Consider the following 9,368-nt stretch of genomic DNA (forward strand, 5'->3'; position numbering starts at 1 on the left):
TATCCACATGGAGTAAAGTTCACCAGTGATTTCACCAAGGATCGTCCGTGGGGTGGCTGTTACACTGAGCTGGAACACTCTGGGGAAGTTCTCTCTCCCGAAGCGCTCATCGCCGGAGCTGGGCTCATCCGCAGGCTGCAGTTGCTGCTGCGTCTCTGGCTGTTTGCTGTGGTTGTAACCACATCCTGCCTGTCACTCAGAGGCTCCAGCTCATCACTACTGCTGCCTCTAGCTCTGGGGCTGCGATGGTAGCCGAAGAGATTTGACTGCCTGTCTCCTGTTCAGTCTTCCCCGCAGAGAGCTGTAACACTTTGGCCATTCCAGCTCGGCTAAGAGATCCTCCCTCCCGCCTCCCCTGAGCGGCCCTCCAGCAGAGCTCCGGCATCCCAGCCGCAAGGCAGACATGGCTTACCACACTCAGTAAAGCCAGGCTCAGACAATCCACGGCGAAATAGCGTGCTCTTTATTCAATGTGGACAGGAACGATAGGAATCTTGGGGTGTGGGATGGGATTGGGGGGTGGTAAATGTGTTCTATTGGCTGATGCTACTCCAGTGATGCTCTACTTGCATGGGGAAGAATTCCAGGTACTGTTTTGTGATCACCTAGTTGGGGGTTGTGGTTACATGCCCTGAGGCAGGCGTCATGGTGGGGGGGGGGGGAAGCTAACTCTATCCCCACCTGTCTCATGCTCTGAGATTTCTTGGGTTTGCACTTGCTTTGTGGGTTCTTTGCTGGTTCCTCCTGTGTGGCACAGCCCTTATGTCCCACAAAACTGACCAGTATTTTATTGAAACTCGCTTTAAATTTGGCTCAGAATTGTGGTAGTGGAAGAGCTTTAGCAGGTCGGAGCATGGCGAACAGGGGGCACCCACAGGTTTTACCTTTCACCCCTCTTCCCCCTGCTAAACCATTAGATTACATTCTTGAAGCTAGCCATAGGATTTCTCTGCCGAGGTAATTAATTCAGTCCAAGCTGAATTAAAAGTATAAAAGCAGGTATACCTCTTGAGAGGGTTCACTGGTCTCAGAAAACAAGGCCAGGAAAATCACCATGCAGACAGGGAGGCTGAGGGAGGGGAGGATCGAGAGGTAAAGAAAGCATGCGCATGCGCGCGGAGCCGAGGTCTGGGGTGGCCACTGTAGAGGTAATTTGGAGCTTTTCTTTGCCTGACCTTGTTCTGAAATAATGACACAGAGACCCGGTATATTTATTTAAAAGTTTCTTGCTTAAATAAAGTTGTAAGGAAAAGAAAAGAAAAGGTTTCTTGCATTATAGCTGGGCAGGGTTCACAGCTATTTTAACCCTGCAATACTGCCTACGACCCTGCCACGTGCCCTGTTACTGTTATCAGCCATCTAAGCCTCTCCCGAGGCGACCTTCTCTGCTGAATTGTCTGGCACATCCCCACTTCCACCCAAGACCCTCTCTTTCTCTCTCAGAGCAGGAAGTCCCATTATCCTCTCCTGCTCAGCCATAGGCTATTCAGATCTTTATTTAACCAATCAGGAGGTGATGGAGAACCATGCTTTACAACATACTGAGTCATACCAAGGTCTGGACTGCATCCAGATCTATGGGTACAGAAAGCAACTTATGCGTACACAGTGCACAAAAATATCCCCCAAAATCTCCCCTTCTTTGAGTCCAATAAAAGCCTCTTTCTCTTACATTAGGAAACTAAATACAATAAGAACAATTATGAAACCTATCAGGTAAGAATTACATTCACAATGTCTAGCCTATTTGTATTTGACAACTTTTAAGTATTTTATTATTTATTCTATCTTGGTGAATCCAAAGATATGTACCTAATTCATCCTATTATAACTGTTTATCAACCTATAAATATCTTTTTAGACTTTAAAACATTTTCTTAAATCCTAAATAACTTAGGCTTAATTGTGAGACTATAACCACCTAGTGTTCAACCCCATCAGAGACCTGAGAAAGATAACTATTACCTGAGTAAACAGAAAGTGTAGAGCAAAACAGCTTTTAAAACTATAGAAATGACAGAGGACCCTGGGGTGGCTGTCTAGGGTTTCTCTGTGTTGTTGGAGCCTCATCTTCAGACTTCTGGACTTTTCTCAGGAATCATGAAGCACTTGCCTACCATGTCCTTGCAAAGCTCAGCAGTTCCTTCCATGTCCTGCTTGTCTACGGTTTGGACAGAATGCCAACAGTTTAGGCAAGGGCAGTTTCCACGTGTCTGTAGCTGGTACCTGCCAAGTCTCACATTCCAGGGTGCGAACCAAGAGCTGCTTCAGCAGGACTTTACGATCTGCCCCTTCCAGCAGGCCTCATGCTGTCCTCTCTCTGCTCAGCGCCTCAGCTCTGGGAAATGTCTTCCCCACAGGCTGCAGCTAGCTGTGCTCTAAGGAGCCAAGCACTCTGCTTTCGTGGTCTCCCCCTCTTACCATGGCACTGCTCACAAGCTCAGCTTGCCTGTGGCCTCCAGCTGACAGTCCCCGCTTGGAACTTGTTTCTTTTTTGACGATAACCGCTAACAAACTGTACCACCATCCCTAATCCATCAGCAATCACCTACCACACCTCTCAGGCACCCTCTCATTTATATACGATCTATAAAAGTTCCCAGAATTCCCAAAGTCACACAATTGCAGAAATTACCTGCAGCTGGCAAAACCACACTTCTGCTAGAGCACGAGGCAAACCATCGTCAGCTGCTGCGGACAATCTCAAGCAGCTCCATAGCCCCACACCTGGAATTAAAATGAAAGCACATTCTGGTAATGTTTCTCTGTTTTTTTAAAGAAACTAAAACTCCAAAATTCTCAAAAATATCATTACAGAGAATACTTGCCAAGCTGTTCAGGTTGTCTTCCCTCCTCTGCAGACACACACAAACTGGTTATGAATGTTGGTCACTGTGCTCAGTCTTATAGAAAAACAGATATCCCTTTGCATATGGGTAATGTTGGGAAATTGCTACAAGCTATTTTTAGTCATGAGAAACTGGCTCTCGACCTGGGATGTGACCTTCTCACTTATGACTCAAACATGTTTGTCTCAAACTTCACAGAGCCTGTCCTGAGTCAGGCTGGTCACCAGATTCTCTGACAAGGAGAAGGAACAGGTCAGGCAAAAGGCATTGAGCACTTGAGAACAGCCATGTGGTAAACTGTTTCCAGTAGAAGCTCCTATTGCTTATCACGGCACAAAGATGTCCGTAAGAAATCTAGCTAATAGGATGTTCATACGTGGAAAGATAAAGGGACAAAGTGCCTAAAATTTTCTCAATAAGAAGATAATTTTTTTTTTTAGTTGAAAAAAATTTCACCAGGGAGTGGGGGTACAGCTCTTTAATCTCAGCACTCAGGAGGCAGAGGCACATAGATCTCTGAGTTCGAGGCCAGCCTGGTCTACAGAGCTAGTTCAGGACAGCGAAAGCTACAAAGAAACTCGGTCTTCAAAAGACAAACAAACAAACAAAAATGCTTTTTATACAGTATATGTTGATGTTTTCTCTGATTTTTCCCAGCTCCCCTCACCGCTCCTCTCTCAGCCTTATGTTCTTTTTTGTTCCCATTTAAAACAAAAAAACAAAACCAAGAAACACACACTAACACATACACCACACACACACACCAACATACACACACACCAACACACACACCACAAAAAGCAAAATCCAAATAACCAAAAGACCAATAAATCAGACAAAAATTCCCAAATAAAGAAACAAAAAATAATCACTGCACTGGTACTATACAAGCTCTTTTTAAAGTGAAAGAAACAAACAAACATTTGGGGCTGGAGAGATGGCTCGGCAGTTAAGGGCACTGACTTCTCTTCCAGAAGTCCTGAGTTCAATTCCCAGCAACCACATGGTGGCTCAACACCATCTGTGATGGGATCCGATGCTTCCTACAGTGTACTCACATATATGAAACAAACAGATCTTTAAAAAAAGAAACAAAAAGTCTATAAAAATGACATTGAGGTTTTTTTTTTTTTGTGTTGGCCAACTATTTCTGGCCATGGGGCCTGCCATGACTTGTGTTTATTAGACTCACTGAGATTCTGTTGAAGGAAACTGGGTATCAGCTGTGGTGTATTGGTTGGGTTGGAAGCCCATATCCACTTTCCCCACTCATCGCTGGGTCCCCTCTGAGCTGACCCTGTGCAGGCCTTTGGAGTGTTGACACAGTTCCTGTGTGCATCCCTTCTCTTGTATCTAGGAGGCACCTTGGTGTTGTCCACCACCCCTGGCTCTTACAATCTTTCTACCTTCTCTTCTGCATCAGCTTAGACCCCTTAACCCTGAGAGGAGGAGGTTTGATGAAGACATCATTTGGGACTGAATGCTGCAAATGCTCTCCCTCATCATGTCTTAACAGTGCTCCCTCAGCTCCTTCCATGCGATAAACATAAATGATGATTATGATAAATAAATAACTCTATATGCTGCGTAATTCATAAAGGCTGCTTTGTGTTTTCTCTTAGGGTTTACCTGGAAACTTACAAGGTGTAGTGTTTTACAAGTAAGTATGCACACAGGATATTTTCATTCTCTGCTGACCACCCTATGTGAGTAATTTCTATTCTGCCTTCCTTTGTTAGGGTGATGTTGCACATTATCTTCTAAGTGGAACAATTGCTGCCTCTAGAACTCCAGCTGTGCTCGTTTAAGCCATCACAGTTCTACTTGATAAATCCTAGCTTTCCTTCCAGAAAAGAAGATAGCAAGACCATTAGCCCTCACCACCCACCTCCAAGCCGGTTGTTTGCAGTTAGGCCCTAATTGCAGTGAGGCCTTAAGTTTTGTTTTGTTTTTGTTTTTGAGAAACTATAGAATGTAGGCTGGAAAAAAAAAAATTGAAGAAGTGAGTCCACCTATGCAGTGATTGGAAAGCTATTATATATACTGGGTACATGTTTTGATACCAGTACTCAGGAGACAGAGATGATGGATCTGTGAGTTCAAGACCAGCTTGGTCTACAGAGCAGATTTCAAAACAGCCAGTGCTATTTGGAGAATCACTCTGACTTGAGGAGGAAGAAGAAAAGGGAGAAAATTTTCCTACAATAAATGGTAAATTTATTTGTTAATGTTGTATCTTATGTTTTAAAATTCTTTTAAATTGTCCAATCAAAGGGTTTTATATGTAAAGTTTAAGATAGCTGTATTTTTTTCCTGGACTAAAACGAAAAAACTAAAAAAAAGAAAAAAAAGAAAAGACGAAAAAAACTTTGTTATCTAGAACTCTAGTTACAAGTTTAGCTCTTGGTGTCGGTTCCAAAGGAAACTTCATTTTTCCAAACACCAAAAGCTTGTACAAATATCCAAAAAAAATAACCTCAGCCTGAGCTATAGGAGAATTTCTGGCAATTAGATAAGAGCCAGCATTCCTCAGAAATGTGTGAAGCAGGTTCCCTACTGAAAGGAGTCACCGGTACAGGGACATATGGCTGCCTGTGAGGATATTAAAGCCCACGCTGGCCTCCAGGTTCCCTCAGTATCACGAGTACCTGCTGAACGTTTCAAGGTTCAAGCTGGTCCTGGCTCTTCTCACTCTGGCCCCTACCCTGAATTCCCCCAGCTTCCTTTTGCCCTATAATCCTACCACTTTAGCTTTGTTATGCTACCCCCCTACTTCTCTTCCACCCCTATCCCAGGTTTCTCTCTCTCTCTGTTTCTCTCCTGGCCAGGTCAATCTGTCTTTCCGTCTCTGCTCTGGACTGTTCCAGATGCCTCTGGCTGTTTTCTAACTGCTTCTCCTTAACCATATTGTGGAGTGGTTGGTGATCTCATCAGTTCATATACCAATTACTCCCTAACCCTGTCTGTTCTTCATTGGGCTCTAAGAATAGCCTCATAAACCACAGGAACACTGATCTCGGTCAGACAGGGATAGTTTATTGAGCATATACCCCAAGACTGGGTGGCCAGGACCATGGTCCAGATTTAGGAACTAAACCTGACCTTGAGTTAAGAGCCTAAAGTGTTTTTAAGCCCCAAATCCACAAACATCTGTGCCAAGTTATTCCCCCAATCAGGATTTAGGGACAGGGGATTTCCTTAGGAACATGGCTTTGTTGTACACTTACCTTGCTCCCAATGGTTGGGGTGTTCAACTGTGTCAGGGGACTTGCCTTATCTAACATTTATGTTTTAACTTGTCTACCAAGATGGGACTTGTCTAACATTCAAGTCTTATCTTGTGAACCAGGATGTCAGTTACTCACGTACATGTCTTTCTCTGTCAAGTAGGATGTCAGTGTCCTGGGAGGTCTCGGGAACTTAAACTTTACTAGACCACTACTCAGATGGAAGTCTTATTCCAAATAGTTTTTTATATTGGTGCAGGTGTCTCTCTTATGTTGGGGTCCATCCCAGGAGCAGCTTATAGAGCAAGTAAATATTGTAAAAGCTTATGTGTAGGTACAGGAAGTTGTGGTGTGGTTGGTCCTAGACCGAGCTTACTGTGGGTAACTAGACAAAACAGTTCTACTGACTTCTATCATGATTGGTTTCCAAGGGCACAGAACATAACAGAATATGTAATCAATCTTGGCATTTGAAAGTTTCCTAGTAACATTAGAAACATATGAGAAAGTTTCCTTATAATGGCAGATTAACCAGGTAACTGTTACCTAGGCCTTAACATTTTACCTAGGCCTTATCATTCCATTTAGGCCTTAATATTTTAACTAGGTCCTAACATTCTTATTGAGGAAAAATGCTCTCTTACGGTTATTACTTTCTCTAAAGTTCTTGGTGAGTAGTAAACTCTTTCAGGGTCAGTGAGATCACTGGGGGAAAAAAATCAAAGGTAATGGTATATGGTGCATACTTTAATTCCAGCACTCAAAAGATAGAAGCAGGAGGATTCTGAGGACAGCCAGGGCTACATAGGGAGGCCATATCTCAAAAGAAAGAAAGAAAGAAACAAACAAACAAACATTTTGTATCATGGGGAACCAAGCTCTCGGGATGCTCTTGATTTACCATTTGATAAGTTGCCTCTGGGGTCAGATCATTTGTAGTTTAGTGGCCTCTATCTGAGTGTTAATAAGCTGGGTCAAAACAAGTCAGAATGTGCATTTTGAGTGATAGGCCTAGGGAGATCAGAGGAAAATGATGTGGAAACTTAAGGATTCTTTGGGAAGTCAGTTGTGAGGGATTGTGTTTCGCTGGGGCAAATACATGAAGGAACAATTCGCTGGAGTGGACACAGGTGAAAGGCTAAGACAGACTCATGAAGCAACGTTTAACTGAAGCAGACATAGGAGAGGATGTTCTGCTAAAGCAAGTATGTGAAAAAACACACGATGAAGGATTCTTCCCTAACAACAGGCATGTATTAGTCTGCCTTACATTGCATAGTTGAGCTGCATTTTTTTCAGGACTCCATAGAGAGAAATGCACTAAAAAAACTAATGGTGCTGTGCTGCAGTTTCTTTCCCATTCTGAGGACCGGGCTGATTGGCAGAGTGATGTCAGCTGAGGCGTACAAACGGGCTGAGGCAAGGCCCATGGAAGACTTGTGTTGTTTGGAGGGAGGCTGAGCGTGGCTTGCTTATAGTTAGCTGTTCAAGGCTGTGGGTCTTCCTGGATCTTCGCTTCCCTCAGAGAGGCTCAGCTGAGAACTTCTCCTGGCATTTCTTCTGGTCCCTCCTGCTGACTTGTGCCAAGGCTGAAACCTGGCTGTCTCTGCTAAGTGGCGTCACTGCTGTTGCTGACCCATCTGCTGACCTGGACTGGTGGTTTGTTTGTGAAGTGTTTGCCGTGGAGTAGATTAAGCTGTCATTGCCGACCTGTGAGCTGAACTGCAAATGTACCTGACAACACAGATGGGAGTTGCTCCAAAGAACCATTTCTAAACAAGTCCACTTCATATTCTTTCTTTTCCATTACTTCTGGTGGGTGGTGGGCTAGAAGGTAGGTTAAAGCGTTTAAGGACCATCATCATTAAAAGTAGACCTTGAAAAAAAATTAAAGTTACAGGAAAAGGCCCTGTCAGAGATTGGCCAAGCTTGCAATTTCAGTAGCTGCTCAAAGACTACAGGGAGCTGTTGAGGGCCTCTCTTTTGATTATGATTTCTCATTAGGAAGTCATAGTTATTCTAAAACAGTGTGTGTTTGTGTATATGCATTTTTCAAATGTTTGTGTGATACAGAACTATGCCATACCCTCAGGGGAAAAAAATAAAAACCCCTCTGTAATTATAGTGCATTCCATCTCTGGCTGTCTCCCAAAGAGGAGCCACTAACAGAAGATTTTACTAACTTTTTAAAAAATTTATTATATATAAGTACACTGTAGCTGTCTTCAGACACACCAGAAGAGGGCATCAGATCTCATTATAGATGGTTGTGAGCCACCACATGGTTGCTGGAATTTTAGCTCAGAACCTCTAGAAGAACAGTGAGTGATCTTAACCACTGAGCCATCTCTCCAGCCCCATTTCACTAATTTATATCCACCTTAGGCATAGGAACACACACATGTGTACACACAAACACACACACACAGACACACACACACACACACACACATACACACACACACACACACAGAGTCATCCTTAAATCTCTCTCAGTTCAACCCTAGGTTGTACTCTGAACTATTTATTTATATATATTTATTAATTTATTTTGAGACAGGTTTCTCTGTGTAGCCCTGGCTTTCCTGACACTCTCTCTGTAGACAGGGCCAGCCTAGAATCCAAAGATCTACCTGCATCTGCTTCTTGAGTGCTGGGATTAAGTGTGTACCACCACTGCCCTATGACTTTAAACAATTTAAACAAAGACAGGAGACTACAGTTCTCACCACTTGGGCAGATGGAAGACTTATACAGCAAAAATATTGCCAGAATAATTTTTTTCCCTTGGCTGTTCTGGAACTAGATTTGTAGACCAGAGTGGGCCTTGAATCCACCCACCTCTGCCTTTACGTGCTGGATTAAAGGCATGTGCTACCATGCCTGGCTCCAGGATTACAGGTACGCCTGTGCTGTTCTTTTTGAGTGGTTGCTACCCAGGTCCATTCAGCCTACCTGGCAGGATTATGCTCTTCCTGGAGAGAGGGTAGGGGTCTTAAAGATAGACCAGGACTTAATTGTGACTGTGATCCTGTTCTGTCCCCTTGAGCTGCCCCCCAGAAGAGTATTCTCTGAAACTGGAATGGGCCTAATGCCCAGTTTTAAAGATTTATTTATTTACTATATGTAAGTACACTGTAGGTGTCTTCAGACACGTCAGAAGAGGGCATCAGATTACAGATGGTTGTGAGCCACCATGTGGTTGCTGGGATTTGAACTCAGGACCTCTGGAAGAGCAGTCAGTGCTCTTAACCACTGAGCCATCTCTTCAGCCCAATGGCCAGTTTAAATC

The 9,368-nt window shown here is 43.7% G+C and overlaps 1 long non-coding RNA gene across 1 annotated transcript; it reads right to left on the reverse strand.

The window, feature by feature from the left end:
* Positions 1-1,437: 1,437 nt before the first annotated feature.
* Positions 1,438-2,947, reverse strand: LOC308416333. Its single transcript, XR_013974920.1, has 3 exons — positions 2,829-2,947; positions 2,636-2,727; positions 1,438-2,161 (listed from the first exon to the last, which is right to left on the reverse strand). It is a non-coding gene; the product is annotated as an uncharacterized lncRNA (long non-coding RNA).
* Positions 2,948-9,368: the final 6,421 nt, after the last annotated feature.

Source organism: Micromys minutus, assembly GCF_963924665.1.
Source record: "Micromys minutus genome assembly, chromosome: 2".
Taxonomy (NCBI): Eukaryota; Metazoa; Chordata; class Mammalia; order Rodentia; family Muridae; genus Micromys; species Micromys minutus.